Below are 19,469 nucleotides of genomic sequence, written 5' to 3'. Positions count from 1 at the left end.
AAGTAGTAAATGTTGATATGTATTTTATTAAAAAAAAAAGTTTTTTGATGTTTTAATAAAAACATGTGTACATTCTAATACCTCCAAGAATATGTGTACAAAGTTCCATGATGAGGTTTTTACAATTTTTGTCTGTCTTTCTGTCTGTTTGTTCCGGCTAATCTCTGAAATGGCTGGACCAATTTGGACAGGTTTGACTTGACTTTGGTAGGTAGCTGATGTAATAGGTAGTAACTTAGGCTACTTATAAAAAAAATAGAGAGCACAATACATCTATGTAGATCGCAGTGCTACAGGTGCAGGTATCTGACAATAGCCCAAACGGGCCAATAAAAAAAAAATAGGCTACTTTTGTACTTTTTAGAAAAATAAAATAAATTCCACGCGGACTAAGTCGCGGGAACAGCTAGTTTTACATAAAATTGTACCTTAATTCCTGTAATTAATGCTGTAATTTCTTGATGAAAATTTATTACAGTTTCTATTATGATTGAAGTGGAGGTATCTGATGTACCTGAAGATTGAGAGGTATTGAGACTTTTATTAGGAAAATTATGAAGATAAAAGAAAATGCGACTAACATGACAGCAATATATAGTAGAATGTTACAAAAAAAATATATAAAAAAAACTAGTTACTCATCCCGGCTTCGCACGCATGTATTATATAAGATAAGACTAACGAAGTATATACATATAAGATTTCCTCTAGAATCACTCTAACTATTAAAAAAATCCGCATCAAAATCCGTTGCGTAGTTTTAAAGATTTAAGCATAAATAGGGATGGACAGTCAGCGACAGCAACTTTGTTTTATATGTAATGATGATGAGGTGATTATAAAAATCAAAATAATATAAAAAAACTATCAAGGATAGATCTACAATGATATCGTTAAAAATGACTTCTATTTACTTTCACATCGTACATGTTTGTAACCTACTTATGCATAAACGAAATATCTCCTTTATACACACTCAGTCCTTAGGAGATAAAAACCATCCCTCCTAAGAAAATCCTTCCATTCTTGTTCCTAACGGGCCTAGACAGTGAACTCAAAAAAGGCGAGCACAATAACTCTAAGTAGGTCACAGTGCAACAGCTCCTTAAGAACATAGCTTTCAAATCTGCTTTATATGGGTTGATATGGATAAGACAGGGAAATAGAGTTAGACTTTCTCCCTCTGTTTCATTCAGTCTCTGTTTCTCTGGTGTTTACAGGGTAAATAGTTCAGGCTCTCTAGAATTGAATTGGATATAAAGATAGTTAGATACTAAGTTTCGATAATTCTCTGTCTGTTTTTCTCTATCTCTTTGTTTCTCTGGTGTTTTAGTGTTAGGGTTCACATCAATATTGCAGAAAAATCCGATATTTAAAAATGATGTTAAAAGAAGGTAGTTTGTACTTAGTACTAATGAAGTACCCAATGTAAAGATTATAACAAATATTGTAAACAACGCCATCTAGTATTTATAGTCCGAACCTAGATATTTGTCATAAGATAACCATTACCTCCACTTCTCTCCCTACTACACTGACTTCCGTCTATAAATACGGAGGTCGGTAGTTGATAATCCTCTTTCGTTGAATAAGTCACGGCATTCAGTCGCCGAGCGCAGAGCGTGCAGGTTGTGTTTTGGATACTAAAGTGAATTGTATTAGAAATGGGTTTATCTCGGTCTTAGTTGGGCCGGGGGGGAAGCTGCAAGTAGTGAAGTGACTGTTAATGCATTCTAAAAGGGCCTTTTAAACCTACACACGTGTCACAAGTCACTGGGCTACTTGGGGTTTCCCTTGCGGTATCCAGCTTCAAAGCCTAAGTTGTTATCATTTATTGGTGCTCCTTACATATATAATTTATAATGTTTTACTGCTATCATAAACTCGTTAATTATTAGTTCTATAAATTAATACCTTGTTAAGAGCCTGTAAATTAGATCGGCTGATGCCTGGAGCGCAAGTTGTTAATACCTCCTGTCTTGTGGAATAGGATGGTACCGGATTTTCATGTTTATTTACCTTTGTCCGCGTGGAATTTAACTTTATTTTTCTAAAATAAAAGTAGCCTAAGTTACTCCTTGTTACATCAGTTACCTGCGAATAAAGGTCCAGTCAAAATCGGTTAGTGCTTCTTACACTAGGATTGAATGTAACACAAAGATAGATCATAGATTTTGATAATAAATTATGAGTGGAAAGGGCAATAAATCATTTTACAACATTCCTAATTATTATGATTGATGCCTTTAGGAAGTCAAAGCGAGCTGAGTTAATTACGGAGTTTTAAAAATCTCACACAGTTGTACTCTCGGTATAACTGCCAAGAAGAAGTTCAATTAAGAGTTTCAAGAAGTAACAAGAAGTGTGGCAAGAATCCTATCTACTGACATTTGTATTTAGTATAAGCAAAATAACCACCGGTTATGTTTGGAAATAATATTATAAATTTATCGGAAATACATCAGATATCTCGTTAAATTAATGCAGGAGCAAATATGTAACTGACTATCTATGACTAATTAATAATAATATTCCAGAATCCACTTACTATATTTTGTTTTTAAATTGTCTAAATCATTACATAGTATAAAACAGTTTTCAATTGTTACCCCCCTCTTCCAGTCTCAAATGCCTTTGCCAAAACCACTCGAGGATCCTTAAACTTCCTAACAGTAGAACTCAGTTTATGGGTAACTCATTTTCGTTTCGTGCTGCTCAGCTATGGAATAATCTCCCTTTGGAAATTCAAAAAAGTCCATCTAGTGGTTCTTTTAAGAAAAAGTTAAAATCATACTACCTTTCTACTGCTATGTGATTAGTGTCATCATTGTATATATATATATCTTTGTAGTATTTGACGGCCTCGGTGGTCTAGCGGTCTAGCACACCGCTTTACGTCGAGGGTTCGATTCCTCGCACGGCACAAACATTTGTATTAATGAGTATGATTGTTTGTATCGGTCTGGGTATTTTCTATGTATAGTATGTATGTATTTACAAAAAAAAATATATCTATGTATTTGTATCAGTTATCTAGTACCCATAACACAAGCTTTAGCTAGCTTAACTTGTGTCTAGATGGCGCTGTGTGAATTGTCTTGAGATTATTATTATTATTATTTATTGTTTGATTTAATATATATTTATGTTTATCATATATTTATTATAAATGTAATTTTTTGTTTAGGTATTGAAGTACATATATATATATATATATATATATATATATATATAATTTTTTTATCTTTATGTATATTGTATTAATATCTGTATTTTGGACATTATATTTTTATGTTTAGTTTTAATGATTTATGACATTTTTATAAAAAATATTATTTGCACATTTTGACCCACACAGCACTTCCTATGCCACGCTCTATTGGGTTGACTGGAAGAGATCTATTTTAGAGATAAGTCCTCCTTTGTTAACATTAGTTGTAATTAATATACTTACAAATGTATTTAAGTGCAATAAAGAATACAATAAAACAAAGTCTCTGTCGCTGTCTGTCCGTCACTATATATGCTTAAATCTTTAAAACTACACAACGGATTTTGAAGCGGGTTCTTATAGATAGAGTGATTCAAGAGAAAGGTGTATAATACACGTATATAATACACAGGTGTATGGTGCGAAGCCAGGGCGAGTAGCTAGTATATAATAAATAGCTCTGCCCGCGATTTCACCTGCCTGAAATTTATTTCATCAAAATCACTTCAGAAGTTTTTGCCTGAACTCTTTTAGATCCATCCATACATCCATACAAACTTTACCGTTTATAATAATTACATACTTTATCGCATAACACTTGACACATATAGTTGCATTAAGAACTAAATCATGATTGTTGTTGATTATCTATACATATAAATAAAATTGGAGTGTCAGTTTGTAATATTGAAATAACCGTTCTTTACTACATGCATATGAATATAAATGCGGTACATACATAAAAATAACATTTTTTAAAATTTTTGTCTGTCTGTCTGTAATTTTAAAAATTTTAAAAAATGTTATTTTTATGTATGTACATACATAAAAATAACATTTTTTAAAATTTTTGTCTGTCTGTCTGAAATGAATGGGCCGATTTTGGCGGCACTTTTTTTGCCAGGTAGCTGATGTAATAAGGAGTAACTTAGGCTACTTTTATTTTAGAAAAATAAAGTTAATTCCACACGGACGAAGTCGCGAGTATAGCTAGAACTATTATATGTCTGATTAACACAATATTGTAACATATATATAATATGTGTAAATATCTTCAGAAAATATACGGTCTTCCATCACAAAATACATTTTTTTTTATAGCACAGGGGACAAACGAGCATGCGGCTCACCTGATGGTAAGTGATTACCGCCGCCCATGAGCACTCGCAACACCAGGGGAATTGCAAGTACGTTGTCGGCCTTTTAAAAAGGAATAAGCTCTTTTCTTCATATTCTGTTTATTACACAATCAGCTCAAATGTAAAGTTGCGGGTACAGCTAGTGAATCATATAATCATGTTACAAATGTTTATGTGTTATAAACGTACCATTCATATGAAATGAGAATAAAAATAATTATTTCATAGGAGTACAGAAACGAAAAAATCTCTATCCCATCAAAAACATAAATGTGAAATGATAGCCGAGTTTAATATTATGATATATACCTTGATCGTTGACTTCTACGACAAAAGAGATGAGATCTAAATGGGTGCCAAGTTCAATGGTCTGTCCTAAAATGTATTTATAACAATATAAAGTATCATATCTTCTTATAACTTAGGATAATATACTGTAGCCTAAGGTCTAACTTGGCCAGTTCTCATATACCAATTATTACTTTCTATTGCTAGTTAGTACTAATATTAAAATAGGAACCGACAAGTAACATGTTTAGAACTTGCGAAGGCTACAGTATATTTCGTATATGAAAACTAGCAAAGTTAGACCTTGCCAGTTTACTTGAAACGCTTTGACACGCTACCGCGTATCTAGATACAGCGAGGGTGAATTTATATTTAATTTCTCTACACACGTATTACTCTGTACAGCCTAAACGAATGTAAAAGAATGAACAAGAAATTGGGGCGGATTTAAATTAGAATTTCTTAATTCGATTTCCGAACGACTAATTTATTTTTTAATTCACGGTTCTCGATGATGTTTTATTTTCTGTGCAAGACAAGATGGAGCATTTCAATAAGGACGCCATTACGTTCTTTTTTCAAAATTAAACCACTACGATTAGTACCTGAGTATGACGTGAGTGAGAGAAATAATACGTTATATTTTTCTCATACGTTGAGTCGTGTCTTAAGTCAGTTATGCTCGGTGTAATATTTATGAGTATGACTGTTCAGTGTGACCGTCATTGGAATCGGAAATATTTCTTTTCAAACTTAAACCACTACGACTAGTACCCGAGTATTATTTTTCTCGTACGTTGAGTCGTGTCTTAATTCAGTTATGCAGCATAACTGAATTATATATATTAAATATTACAACGAGCATAACTTATGCTCGTTGTAATATTTATGAGTATGACTGTTCAGTCTGATCGTCATTGTAATCAGGAATATTTCTTTTCAAAGTTAAACCGCTACTATTAGCACCCGAGTATGACGTATTAGCGTATTATTTTTTTCGTACGTTGAGTCGTGTCTTAAGTTTGTTATGCTCGGTGTAATATTTATGAGTATGACTGTTCAGTCTGACCTGCATTGTAATCGGAAATATTTATTTTCAAAGTTATACCATTACGATTAGGACCCGAGTATGACGTATTAGCATATTTTTGCTGGTACGTTGAGTCGTGTCTTAAGTCAGTTATACTCGGTGTAATGTTTATGAGTATGACTGTTGAGTCTGACCTGCACTGTAATCAGCAATATTTCTTTTTAAAGTTAAACCACTACGATTAGCACCCGAGTAAGACGTATTAGCATATTTTTTTACAGGTACCTATGTTGAGTCGTGTCTTAAGTCAGTTATGCTTGCTGTAATATTTAGGGGTATGACTGTAGAGTCTGACCGTCATTGTAATCAGATATATTTCTGTTCCACTACGTTTACATGCATCACACTCGTGAACGATTTATAGTATATAAATAACAACACGCCCCAAATAAACAATTAAGCGTGAATATACAATAAATTATTACTGAAATGATGGAAATGAAAACTGATTATACAGAATCTTGGCTCCAATTATTAACAAAACCCCAATTAACCCCACTGCCGCGGATCCACGCCAACATATTCGTTACAATTTATGTAATTATCATATGCTAATTAACAATATTAAGTTACATTATAAAATACCTTGAACGGATATTACTCTTGATTAATTGAACGCTGTTATTTTACGTCATAATTCTGTGTAGTAACATAATACATAATACACGTAAATTTAAGTCGAAATAAATTCAAGAACTGTAAAGATGGCTAATAAACAATTCTTACTACAGTATTCTGAAGTAGTTACTTGATTAAAACATTGACATGTTTTATCTATACATTTATACATATAAATAAAATTGGAGTGTCTGTTTGTAATATTGAAATAACCATCTTTTACTACATGCATATGAATATAAATACTGTACATACGCCAAAATAAAGTTTTTTGTCTGTCTGTTTGTTGCGGCTAATCTCTGGAATGGCTGGGCCGATTTTGACGGGACTTTTATTGGCAGGTAGCTGATGTAATAAGTAACATAGTCTACTTTTAGTTTAGAAAAGTGCGTACATCTTTATACACATAGATTAATTTATTATGTTTTGATATAACACACAATGGTAGTTATTACTGTACATAGATAAACCTCTTTTGACTCGATGCCTAAACTGGGACATCTCGAAGTAATAACCATTTGAGAAGCACTGAATCACTGGCGAGAAATGCCAGGATTAACACATTCGAAAGCCCTAATATCGGGCTACTCGAACAAATACTCCAATAGACTACTGCTATTGAGTAAAAATAATATACGCATGATGACCAGGGCCCTCACAGGACACTGCAAATTAAATAAGCATATGGCTAAACTAGGCCTATGCACGACAAGAATCTGCAGATTCTGCCAAACTGAAGAGGAAACGCCACTACACATCCTATGTGGTCGTAGCCCACTCATGCATAAACGAAATATCTCCTTTGGAAAGTTTACACTCTTTCCCGAGGAGATAAAAACCATCGCACCTAAGAATATGTTTACAAAAATAGATAAACCTCTGCATCACCGAGCTCTTCATCTGAATATTATACTTTAGGGGGAAGGTCTATAACCCCGTAACTAGCAATGTACCATGTCAGGTTGATCTCCACGCGGTTCCCTCTGGAAACCATCGTGATAAATTCCTGGTGAATTTGTCACGATGTGCCAACTGACCTGACCTCATGCTCATCTTGTCATCCCGCACTGGCACCCCGCCAGCATAAACCGTTAGCGCAGGCGGGTGCACCATTCCAATATCATCCACAAAAAAAAAACTAGCAATGTACCAAGCCAGGTTGACCTCCACGCGGTTCCCTCTGGATACCATCGTGATAAATTCCTGGTGAATTTGTCACGATGGGCTAACTGACCTGACTTTATGCTCATCTTATCATCCTCCACTGGTGCCCCGCCAGCGTAAACCGTTAGCGCAGGCGGGTGCACCATTCCAATATCATCCACAAAAAAATAACTAGCAATGTACCATGTCAGGTTGACCTCCACGTAGTTCCCCCTGGAAACCATCGTGATAAATTCCTGGTGAATTTGTCACGATATGCCAACTGACCTGGCCTCATGCTCATCTTGTCATCCCGCACTGACACCCCGCCAGCATAAACCGTTAGCGCAGGCGGGTGCACCATTCCATTATCATCCACAAAAAAAAAACTAGCAATGTACCAAGCCAGGTTGACCTCCACGTAGTTCCCCCTGGAAACCATCGTGATAAATTCCTGGTGAATTTGTCACGATGTGCCAACTGACCTGACCTCATGCTCATCTTGTCATCCCGCACTGGCACCCCGCCAGCATAAACCGTTAGCGCAGGCGGGTGCACCATTCCATTATCATCCACAAAAAAAAAAACTAGCAATGTACCAAGCCAGGTTGACCTCCACGCAGTTCCCCCTGGAAACCATCGTGATAAATTCCTGGTGAATTTGTCACGATGGACTTACTGACATGACCTCATGTTCATCTTGTCATCACCCCCTGGTGCCCCGCCAGCGTAAACCGTTAACGCAGGCGGGTGCACCATTCCATTATCATCCACAAAAAAAAAACTAGCAATGTACCAAGCCAGGTTGACCTCCACGCGGTTTCCCCTGGAAACCATCGTGATAAATTCCTGGTGAATTTGTCACGATGTGCCAACTGACCTGACCTCATGCTCATCTTGTCATCCTCCACTGGTGCCTCGCCAGCGTAAACCGTTAGCGCAGGTAGGAGCACCATTCCATTATCAATCATAAAAAAAAAATTATACTCTAAAATGATGACAGTATGTGGTCATTCATTAATTTTACCGTCATGTCACTTGTCGATTGACTGCACGCCGTAATTGAACGTTTAAAACGGTAATTGTATTTTAATTAGGTATGCAACGAATATAATGTTCATTGATTCATTGGTTGTACACATAATTACTTATTGCAATTAATTATATTGTGAACTAGCTGATTCCTGCGTGTTCGTACGCGTGGAATTTAAGTATTTTGTAAATAAAATTGGAGTTGTTTATAACATTGATAAAACAGTTTTTTACTACACATATATGAATATATATACGTGGCATTTTGCTGTATGTACCATACACGAAAATAACATTTTTTGTATGGTACATATTTTATATTTGTTCCGGCAAATCTCTGAAGTGGCTGAATGGCTTTTGGCAGGTCGCTGATGTAATTAGAAGTAACTTAGGCTACTTTTATTTCAGAATAATAAAGTTAAATTCGTATTAAAAAAAGTCTAAGTTACGTAAGTAAGTTAAGTAACAGATAAATTCATAAATATTCTTTCTCACTTATTATAAAATTCTCTTGCCTACTGGAAGCTATATTTCGCTCTACGAAATAGAAATATAAGTAGAAATAATCTTTATTCAAATAAACTCATTACAAGCACTTTTGAATAGTCATATTTTGATTCTACCAGTCATTCGGAATGCAGATTCATCACAAGAAGAATGAGCAAGAAACTTGTGTGTTGCTCTTTTCAATAGAAGATTTCTATATAAATAATTACAGTGTAACAAGTAAATTACAGTATAATAAGTAAATTGCAGAGAACTGAGAGAGATTGAGAACCAAAATATTGTATATGATAACATATCCTCGTTCTTATTAATGTGTATTTCATTAAAACAACATTTATATATATATATATATATATAATACAGCTACATGCAAGTTTCTTCCTCGTTCTTCTTGTCTTCTTCTTCTTTCGTTTCAACGGCAACTAAATACATATATTTAAATATATTTTCTCTAGAACGCCGCGACGACCCTTGCGCATTCCTCTTTTTTCTTCTTGTGATGACTGCTGAGTTTTAGTTTATTTGTTTAAATTACTAAAATTGTTTTCCCCATCGATCGATCCCTCGTCCAATTCAAACGGTGATCGAAATTGCAGCCTGAGCTGAGCACCAGGCGGTGTCCTCAGACTAAAGTCGTAATCGTCAGGCAGGAGTTGGCTTTCAACACCTCCATAAGTCCTCCTTTGGTCTGGAGTGCCATCTGCACTCGCCCCCTATCATCAGGTGAAGCTGTAAAGGCCAGCTGTGGCCAAGAGTACAGAGCAGTCCAAAATAAACATTTTTTTTGCTTTTAGCGCTGTGGCGTTATCAGATATACGCAGTAAAAATAATTGTGTTTTATTGTAGTTCCTGGTATAGTAAATTGAATTTATTCTATTCTATTCTATTCTATTAATTCTCTTATTCTTTCATATATTCGCTTCTAGTTTATACCTTACACCTAACCAGTCTATTCCCTCCATTCATGAAAGTAGTTGTTCATTATGTACGTATATAAATATGTTTAGTAAGAGGATTGTAAGGAGATGGGCCAGGTAACATTACAAGTAATTGATCATTGTTTGCTCCCAATCAATATACACGGGCTTTGTTTAAAACCGGAGGTCTCTAATCGGGATTGACAGTTATGTCCCCAGGGGTTCTGGGAATTGATGAAGGAAATACTTAGATTAAGGATTTATGCTTCATCCGGAAGAAAATAGCACGACGTTGACAACTATTTGACGGGCAGTGATTTATTATACTCTATGACATTACTAGAGCATAGACAAGTAGATTTATTGAACACTAGCTGTGCCCGCGGCATCGTCAGAACCAACTAACCAAAAAGAAACGTTTTATAGTTCATAACTTCAAAATACCGATTTTCATACAGTTTTTCATTCCCTATTTCATTTAACCTCCTTAACTGTAATTTTTTTACAAACTTTGAATGTCATATGTATTTATATTTGAATAACATAATAAATAACTTTCAAGCTTCTAGCTTAAATGACGATACCTCCAAAATTCATCATTCGTCGAATTTCCCCGATAAGTCCCGTGAGTCGATAAAGTCTCGTGACTTTATCCGCATGTCTTTATTCATGTAGGTCTATTACAGACTCTTATGATATGTCAAATCTACCGTCAGTTCGGAATGATATCGAGATGAGAAGAACTGACAAGAAACTCAGCTCGTATTCTTTTCAAATAAATGTTGTACATGTTTACAATTATACAGATTTATTTTTAAATGGAATGAAGCTCCCGCGCTGAGGGTTTAGGCTGGCGGAGCACCAGTGGTAGATCATAAAATGAAGACAACGTCAGGTCAGTTGGCTAACCTAGCAATGGGGTCAACAATCCACATTACTAACAATCCCATTCCCACCAAATGGACATAGATATGTTTTTTATAGAAATGGAATGATTCCCCTTCGCTAACGGCTTACGCTGGCGGGGCACTAGTGGTAGATCATAAAATGAACACGAAGTTCGGTCAACCTTGGCTGCAATTTACCACGATGATTTCCAAGGGGAATCACATTGCTAGCAATGGGTCATCAGTCCACATTACTATCAAACCCTTTCCGTGGAAATGGACTCAGATATTTTTTTGGATGGGAATGGATGGAGTCTCTTTGGTAACGGCGTACGCTGGCGGGGCACTAGTGATAGATCATCATAGGTCAACCTTGGCTGGTCATTGGGTTCCCAAAATATGGTCGAGCGTAGTGATGGCTGGCTCATCCGTCATACTCGTGAACGAGTGCTGCTTGTAGGGACTGGTCTGCTCTTATCACTACGACTGATTTAATCTTATTGTTTTTATATTTGAGCCTAAATGAATTAGTGCTGGTTGGTAGTTTGTATTCACACATTTCGACTTGTAAAAAGTGAACTACAAGGATTGTTAGATTTAAAAAACACACAAATTTCTTTCTAATTTACCACGATGATTTCCAAGGGGAACCACATTGCTAGCAAGGGGTTTGTTAGAAGACAGAAGAACTTCAGTCCATATATAACTGTTGTACGAGTAATAAGGAAAAAGACTAGCTATATATTAATATAGACAACTGAATAAGCGGTAGATTTAAAAAAATTTTAATAGTCATAACAATTGATTTTTTATCTACCACTCGTTCGGAAAGCTGTCTCATCACAAAAAGAACGAGCAAGAAACTTGTGTGTTGTTCTTATAAATAATCCTTGTAAGTTTACATTTACAAGTCGAAACGTGTGAATACAAACTACCAACCAGCACAAATTTTTTGGGTCCAATATAAATATGCAATAAGATTAAGTCAGTCGTAGTGATAACAGCAGACCAGTCCCTACAAGAATCTACAAAAGGAACTATAAATTTTAAATACAAATTTAGAAAATAAAACCTTTCTTCTACCTTGTTTCAACATTAACAATCCTAACATAGGGATCAAATCAGTATATTTGACAACCCTACTTGTAGGCTTTAGACAAATAACCTTGACCTTAATTCATGCTACTCTCAATAATGTGAAGACATTCTGTCTGCTGTGCCGGTATTTGTTTACGTGTAACAATGATGTATCACATCGCGCGAGGATTAGTTTGTTTACTTCTGTCACTGGAGCTATTTATTATTGTATGTTCTGCCCGCGGCAGTTCGTATGTTGAGATATACGACGCCAAAATTACAATTATAATTTACGTAATCCTAACATTACTTATCTCTCTGCCTATATTGTTATATGAAATTCGACGGTATTCTAGAGGCAGCGTTAGGTTTGATCTCGTAAGATTTCAACACTTAATTCATGAGTACGTTTTTTTAAACAAAAAAAAGGAATCTAGTATTTAAAAATAAATGGGACGAACCTTTTTAATTTTTTTTTTTATTTGAAACACATTTTTTTTATTTTAATTTTAATTACGAACCTTTTTATTTGTTTTATTTTTTTATTTGATAGAGCATGTATTTTAATGTTAATTTTTTTTCAAATCTTCACTCCATTCCTTATCTATCGTCTAAATATATATAACTCAAAGGTGATTGACTGACATAGTGATCTATCAACGCACAGCCCAGACCACTGGATGGATCGGGCTGAAATTTGACATGCAGGTAGATGTTATGACGTAGGCATCCACTAAGAAAGGATTTTGATTAATTCTATCCCCAAGGATATAAAATCCCCTATTTTATAAAAGTTTGTATGAAAGTTTGTTAATACTAAACCGATCGGGCTGAGACTTTGCATGCATAAAGCTACTATGACGTAGCATCCCCTAAGAAAGGATTTTGATAAATTCCACCCCTAAGGGGATAAATTAACGCGAGCGAAGCCGCGGGCAAAAGCTAGTTAATATTATAAATGCGAAAGTAACTTTACCTGTCTATATGTCCGTCTTGCTTTCAGGCCAAAACTACTGAACCGATTTAAATGAAATTGAGTACACAGATAGTGTAGACCATGAGAAAGGACAGGCTACTTTTTAATACGAAAAAGGGTTTTAAGGGGTGATGAAAGTTTGTATAGGTATATCATGATTTTTAAAGCTAGAAACTTGACAGTAATTTTGAGGCTGTTAATTTAATATATATATAAAATTCTCGTGTCACAGTTTTCGTTCCCATACTCCTCCGAAACGGCTTGACCAATTCTCATGAAATTTTGTGAGCGTATTGAGTAGGTCTGAGAATCTTCCAACTTCTATCCCTCTAATCCCCCTAAATGTTAGGGGTAGTCCACCCCTAAATTTTTCATTTTATTTTAAGGCAAAACAACGTTTGCCGGGGCAGCTTGTATATATATATATGACATTCAAGTATGTTGAAATGTTACTCTTAAGGGAGTAAAAAAATAAAAAAGGGAATGAAAGTTTGTGTGAAATTTCATTTTTGAAACGAGAATGCTTTGGTTTTCTTCGGTTTAGATTATTGAATATTATTTAGTCAAGGTCACTATAATACGCAGACGAAGTCGCGGGCACAGCTAGTTACTTTATAAATGACGGAATTATGAAGTAACAAACATAAAAAACACTCATATATTACATAGTGTTCAAAATCTACCCTGTACCATCGTAAGCACAGATTATTATATTAGAGTCCGTTAGTTTGTGTTCCCGCGGTTTCTGTTCCCCTCCCTTACCTACAGTACTGAACTGACCGTACAGCGGCCTTGACGCGCGCGCGCATTTGTTGTGAATTGAAATAAATTAGAACTGTGTTAAACCTATTGTGAAAGTGGAAAGCTAGCGAAGACATCTTCGAGACCCTGAAGCCCAAGAAATCCGCAGAACCATACAGATACGTGACAGACGTTTCCACACATAATTTTCCCTATATATATACATAGTATTTTCCCTAACATTTTGGTAGCAGAGAGTATTTTCCCTAACATACAGAAGTCAGGTTATCAGCTAGTATTAGATATCTAGCAAACATGCGAGTTATAACATGAAATAATTTTGACTTTAATTAAATAATTTTGACGATAAACCTATGACCTATGTCCATTCTGATAATATCGTATCCTAATATATCTATATATATTATCAGAATGACCATAGGGTCATGTTGGAAGAAGGGAAATTTTAGGACTGATGACCACATTGCTGGTACTGTACTTAAATTCCACGCGGACGAAGTCGCGGGTACAGCCAGTTCTTAATAAAAATGCAAACCTTAGTGTTTTTAAGTCAACGTACATAAAGACAGTACGTATCTCTACATAAGTACCGTGAAAACAGGTGCTTTAAATATAAACATACAAAAAGTTGCCCCGACCCAAAACTTGGAAGACAGAACAAAGTAAGGTAAGGTATGGCGATTCAATCAACGTTGACTTAGAAGTTTGCCTCGTTCTTTATTCCATACTTGTTGTACTCGCGACTTCGTCCGCGTGGAATTTAACTTTATTTTTCTAAAATAAAAGTAACCTAAGTTACTCCTTATTACATCAGCTAACTGCCAGTAAAAGTCCCGTCAAAATCGGTCCAGCCATTTCAGAGATCAGCCGGAACAAATTTAAGATATTTTTTCTAAAATAAAAGTAGCCTAAGTTACTCCTTATTACATCAGCTACCTGCCAATAAAAGTCCCGTCAAAATCGGTCCAGCCATTTCAGAGATCAGCCGGAACAAATTTAAGATATTTTTTCTAAAATAAAAGTAGCCTAAGTTACTCCTTATTACATCAGCTACCTGCCAATAAAAGTCCCGTCAAAATCGGTCCAGCCATTTCAGAGATCAACCGGATCAAATTTGAGATATTTTTAGAATTTAAGATATTTTTCCTAAAATAAAAGTAGCCTAAGTTATTCCTTATTACAACAGCTACCAGTCATTTTAAAGATCAGACAGACAGACAAAAATTGTAAAAAATGTTATTTTGTTGTATGTACCGTATTTATATTCATATGCATGTAGTAAAAAACAGTTATTTCAAGATTACAAACAGACACTCCAACTTTATTTATATGTATAGATAAAATGATAGCAAGTTCTCACCAACTATTTACATTTTATTTGAAACACGCACGTCATAATGTATGTAGAGAAAGAGTTACGTGTATTGGTTGGTCCACAACTTTTCACATTAAACCAAGCGTTCTTCATAAAGTTGATGGCTTTGTTGGTTTGTTCGGACTTGGTAATCTCTGAAACTGTGACACGGATGTAAATAAATATTTTGAATATGACCTCATATTGATTTTATCATCCTTCACTGGTTGTCCGCCAGCGTAAACCGTTAACGGAGGCGGGTGCAACATTTCATTATCATCCCCAAAAAAAAAACCACCATCGCCATCGATAGAGAATTCATCCCCACACGCTGGAACCCAAGTGGTTCCGAACAGTGCGGTTTCAGAGGAGCTTCCTCCCGCGTACACTTAGAATGTGGAATGAACTTCCTGCCGAGGTTTTCCCACGAGACTACAGCATGGGGTTTTTCAAGGGTATATTAAGGTTTCTTAAGGGTCGGCAACGCGCACGTGATACCCCTGGTATTTCATGTGTTTATAGGCTACCGTAACCATAACCATTTACCATCAGATGGGCCGTATGCTTGATTGCCACCATAGTAGTATAAAAAAAAAATACTTTCGATATTTTACTATATGTAAAATGTATTTTTATGGGTGATAATTGAATGGTCTATGATAATAGCCCAAGAGCCCACGACGGCCAGACTTACGTCATATTAGTAAATGTGAAAGTTCTTGTATGTGTGTCCCCAACACAGGTAAGAACGATCCCCAAACATGAAACCTGGATCGTGATTCCTTTGGCAGGTAACAGGTAACAAAGGTGTAAAAACTTTCATATCAAATTCGTTATTTTAAGAAACTCCATATTTTCATATATTGTTCGTAGCATTATTATAACTTGCGCTGCTCATTGCCAGACCCTTAGTGTGGTACTAACCCCCCGCCGGACCCCCTAAACTATACTATTTTATAAATAAACTTACGTCATTAATTACGTTTTAATAAAGCTGAACTTTATATATATCATTGAGAGAACTATTAAACTGAGTTTCCTAAATTGCCAGACAGTTTTCTTGGTTCCTTATCCTACCAGACTCATTGAAACCGTATATTAGATAACAACGGTGTATACAATTTCATATCAAATTCGTTATTTTAAGAAACTCCTTTTTTACATATTGCTAGTAACAGTATTATAACTTGCTCTGCTCATTGCCAGACACTTAGTATGGTTCCAACCCCCCGCCGGACACCCCTAAACTATATTAGGCTCTTCGGCTATAAGGGTTTACGCTGACGGGACACCAGGGGGATGATAAGTTAATAATAATAATAATAATCTCAGGGCAATTCACACAGCGCCAGCTAGACCCAAGTTAAGCTAGCTAAAGCTTGTGTTATGGGTACTAGATAACTGATAAATACATAGACATTTTTTTCGTAAATACATATATATTATACATAGAAAACACCCAGACTGATACAAACAATCATACTCATGAATATATATGTTTGTGCCGTGCGAGGATTCGAACCCGCGACCATCAGACGTAAAGCGGTGTACTAGACCGCTAGACCACCGAGGTTGTCATATTTTGTTTTTATTATTATTAAGTATTTTACGGCCCTGGAAATGTCCTTTCAGCCAAACAATTACATTCTACAAATACAAATCAACTTACACTCAATTTGCTAGAAACAATATTAAAATGTTATATAAAATATTTTCTTCGTAAAAAAGCTTATTATAAAATTGAATAATGTATAAATAATAATAATGTTTTTGTAGAAAACATCTAAACTTAATTCATAGACATAACAATGTTATATGATTGAACAGAGATTAAGTGCGTAACGGTTTCTATGTTGATTGTCGCATGCCTAATCCTTCTTAATGTAAATCTATTTAAAACAACATTTATTTAAAAGAGCAACACACAAAATTTTTGCAAGTTCTTCTTGTGATGAGTCTGGATTCCGAATAAGTGGTAAAATAAAAAAATTGTGACTATTCAAAAGCGTATTAAGTTTATTTGAATAAAGATTATTTCTACTTATAGAGTACTTATTTTTTTTTACTTATTGTTATCAGGACTCCTGTTGTATACTCTAAAAATATTTGTCTCTCATATTGATCTATCTTTAATATTACGCCGACCCCAAATAAATGGGATAAGGAAGAAGCAGATGATGATGATGATGATTGACCTATCTTTAATTATATAGTTATTAATGAGATTTTGTAATTTACGTTTATTATATATTATATAGGAGACATTTTTGACATTTGAATTATAATATTATGAGGTCCTCTTGTATATAAATATATATATAGTATAGGTATCTTGTATTATATTTATTACATTATTGGTATTGATATTAACATCAGTGTCCTCTTATTAATTGTTTAACCAGTTGATTATATATTCTATCTTTTTTCTATTTGAGTATTTAATTGAATTAGTGCTAATTGGTAGTTTGTATTCACACACTTAAACTTAAAAATGTAAAGTAATAATAAAATTATTTAAAAGAGCAACACGCAAGTTTCTTGCTCGTTCTTCTTGTGATGAGACAGATTTCCGAATGAGCGGTAGATTAAAAAAAAGTAATGACTATTCAAAAGTGCTTCAATGTAAGTTTATTTGAATAAATGATTTTCTATTCTATTCTATCCATAAGAGCGCCCAATAATTACGTACAAGCAAGAAGACGAAACTTGTTTGATGTTCCATGGAGAAGAACAGAGCTGGCCAAACAGGCTCCTATTTCTCTGGCATCGAGTCTACTCAACTGTGTAGTTAGTCGCTTTTCAGATCTAGACATATTTACTTGTAATTTGCTGGAGTTTCATAGGATGGCAGTAGATAATTTAGGTAGTATATTCAATTAAGATTAGATATTTTTTTTTCTCTTTGTTTCCTTGTGTAATTAGTGTATATGTAATTAGTGTTTATAATAGTGTGTATTTGTATGTTATCTTTCTAAATCGGCATATTGGGAGACTGTAAGGTTCACTTAGTATCACATAAATAAATATTGCCATGCCATTTCAGGTCATCACAAAAAAAAATAAAATTCAATCGCACGCTGTATATATGTTCTTTGTATTTTTGTGATACTACAATCAATAAAAAAATAATTAAATAAATAAATACTTCACTACTAACTCTGTTCGACGTCTCTCTATTAATATGAGTAGGTCCAAAGGTCGATTCGAGAAACCCCTTATCGTCAACTCCAATTTCAGAAACTTTCCCGTTTCGGGCACTTTTAACTTTTTTAATTTCAACCCCTTTCAATACAAATACGATGTTCACTACTCAATCCCTTGCAGTCGGTATTGTCTATCAAACAAACAAAATAAATCATAATTATATATATATATATACAAAACCAAAAACTTTACACCCTTTTTAAGAATACTGCGCGGATGGAGCTGTACGGAAATTCGCACATTTATAGTTTACTAGCTTTTGCCTGCTTTATCCCCTTAGGGTGGAATTTATCTAAATCCTTTCTTAGGGGATGCCTACGTCATAGTAGCTTTATGCATGCAAAGTCTCAGCCCGATCGGTTTAAAATTGACAGAGTTTCATACAAACTTTCATCCTCTATTTTTTCCCTTGGGAGTAGAATTAATCAAAATCCTTTTTTAGCGGATGCCTACGTCATAACATCTACCTGCCTAATTTCAGCCCGATCCGTCCAGTGGTTTGGGCTGTGCGTTGATAGATCACATACGATGTCAGTCAGTCACCATTGAGTTATATATATTTAGATACTACCCCGACCTGCAACTTCTTCAGCACTTACTTACTTGACATTTATATTTCGCCCAATTTATATAAAATCTTTTTAAATTATAACCTATGTGTTATTCTGATGTATAAGCTATATTGCTGTAAACTTTCATCAAACTGCGTTCAGTAGTTTAGCTTTTTTTTGTTTTTTTTCGAACTACTCTAATGCTGTTGGCCACAGCTGGCCTTTACAGCTTCACCGGTCGATAGGGGGCGAGTGCAGATGGCGCTCCAAACCAAAGGAAGGACTTATGGAGCGGCCGAAGGCCAACTCCTGCCTGCCGGATACGACTTTAGTCTGAGGGCACCACTAGGGGTTCGAACCTCGGCTCAGACCGTCGTAATTTCGATCCCCGTTTGAATTGGACGGGGGATCGATCGGAGGGGGGTAGTTTAGCGTGAAAGCGTCAATTGTAGCAAGCGTTACGAACAGAGAGATTTTTTTAAATACTATTGAAAATATAAGAAAGTGCTTAATTTCTCAAATCATTCCATCAAATATTAGTAACGAAGTACATTACATTTGCCTTGAAAAAACAACTCTAATATTACTTAATATAGGTACCATTTTGCGAAATACTTTCGACCTATACCCATATCATTATCATATTTACATATATAGCTAAGTCGCTAGTAACCTAACTTTGAAACCGAGAAACAATTTCTCAAATCATTCAA

This window comes from Achroia grisella, unplaced genomic scaffold (genome assembly GCF_030625045.1).
Source record: "Achroia grisella isolate CSIRO2021 unplaced genomic scaffold, CSIRO_AGI_Agris_v1 utg146, whole genome shotgun sequence".
NCBI classification, from domain to species: Eukaryota; Metazoa; Arthropoda; class Insecta; order Lepidoptera; family Pyralidae; genus Achroia; species Achroia grisella.
This window is presented reverse-complemented; position numbering follows the sequence as displayed.